The sequence below is a fragment of the Elephantulus edwardii genome, unplaced genomic scaffold (assembly GCF_000299155.1).
Source record: "Elephantulus edwardii isolate Elephantulus edwardi_28Jun2011 unplaced genomic scaffold, EleEdw1.0 scaffold00062, whole genome shotgun sequence".
Taxonomy (NCBI): Eukaryota; Metazoa; Chordata; class Mammalia; order Macroscelidea; family Macroscelididae; genus Elephantulus; species Elephantulus edwardii.
In genome coordinates this window covers 7,918,345-7,920,100 of record NW_006399812.1, presented here as the reverse complement: position 1 = coordinate 7,920,100, position 1,756 = coordinate 7,918,345, and positions in this window count along the sequence as shown.

Here is a 1,756-nt window from a genome sequence, read left to right as displayed (position 1 = left end):
GGAGCGCAGGGCTTCGGTGCTGCTGGGGGTTTATGCAGCAGCACCCTGTGTGTTAAGGGTCACACAGGTGTGGGTTGCAGGGGGGTCACACAGTGTCGGGTAGTCTTCGCTCCTCTGGAGTTCCGCGGTAGGTGGCTGGCTGTTGTTCTTCCCAGGTCTCTTCCAGGTCCCTCTCGCAGTGGAACCCCCCCATCTGGCGGCGGCGTTCTCCAGTCTGGCAGCATCGCTCTCACGCTGTGTCGCTCTCTGATTCAAATCTTGACTATATACTTAGACCCTGAGCATATTTATACTCTACAAGTCTCAGTTTTCCCATCTATAATATGTAAAGGGTTAAACCGGGCAGTTTCTTGGAGGCAAGGATTCTGAGGCTCCGTCTAACATACTTTGTACATGTTATAAGGAAGGACCGGTCCTTGGAGAAGGACATCATGCTGGGGAGGGTGGAGGGACGGCCCTCTATGAGGTGGATTGATTCGGTGACTGGGGTAGTCGGGATGGGTGTGTCAGAGACAGTGCGATTGGCACAGGAAAGAGCAGGGTTTAGGGCTATTGTACATAGGGTCACTATGAGTCGCAAGCGACTCGACGGCACATAACAACAACAATATGGAGACAACAGAGCTCTGGTGTAGTGGGTAAGTCGTTGATTCAAAGAAGACAATTCTAGCATTTAGACTCTTAGCAGCAGCCCATGGGGGAAAGGTGAGTAATCTTCCATGCTATGTGCAGCCTCAGGACACCCACTGGAGGGTCAGCTATGAGTTGATTCCAACTTGATGGCAATGAATGAATGAGTAAATAGGAAGAAAATAACACTCTCTCTTTTCTTCCTCCAGAGGATGAAATCAACAAGATGCTTAGAAGGCTCTTGGGATTAAGACATGCTCAAAGTGTCTCTAAATTTTCATTTGTGTTATTAGATTTTTTTTCCCCTTCAGACCTTTGCAAATGCAAATGGAGAATGTAATGAGAATTTAGCATGGAGATTGCCAGAATTGGGATTTTTCTCTTTTCAAATTTCTCAGGACCATTTCCCAGGTGAGACTGTTCTCTCGTTCAGCAGATGCTCAGTTCCTAGCAACACCTTTGTCTCTGTGTGTCTTCCTCATTTCCTCTCTCCTCCTTCTCATTTTCCTTTACCTCTTATCTCTTCTTCCTCTTCTTTCTTTTCCCTTCTCACTTGCTCTCCTTCCATTTCTGTCTTGTTCACTCTTTATCCCCTCCCCCAGGTCCTTCTGAGGTGGGCTCCTGCTTCCAAGCTTGAAGCTGGCCTGTTCCTCCACATTCTCAAAGCAAATCAGTACCTCAAGTCCTATTTCGTTTCGCAGTTTGGAGGCTGTCTCTATCAATCTGCATTAAGTCTCTGTAGTACATCTGGCTGGTTACCTTCCTGCCTCTCTCATTTAACCCGAAAAATAAGCACTTTCATAAGCATCCATTGCTGTTCTGTGCTATCATTTTAATCTGTTCCTTTTTCAAAAAAAGACATGTGTCTGCCTAGCTCCATCAGCGTCTTTTTCAGAGATGTGTCTTTGTTTCTATGGCAACTAAGAGGTCTATTGTAATCAAATATTGAGCCCCATTAAATTACAATAATCTCAAACCAGTATAGTGTGCTGTGTTTTGCTGCTTTTTTTTTTCTGTATACACGATTGGGCAGTCGGCACTCATTCCACGGTGACAGGCATATGCTGCCCAGAACACTACTCTAAATGGCTTCAGAATGGACATTAAGAAAAATTGTGTCTACCCA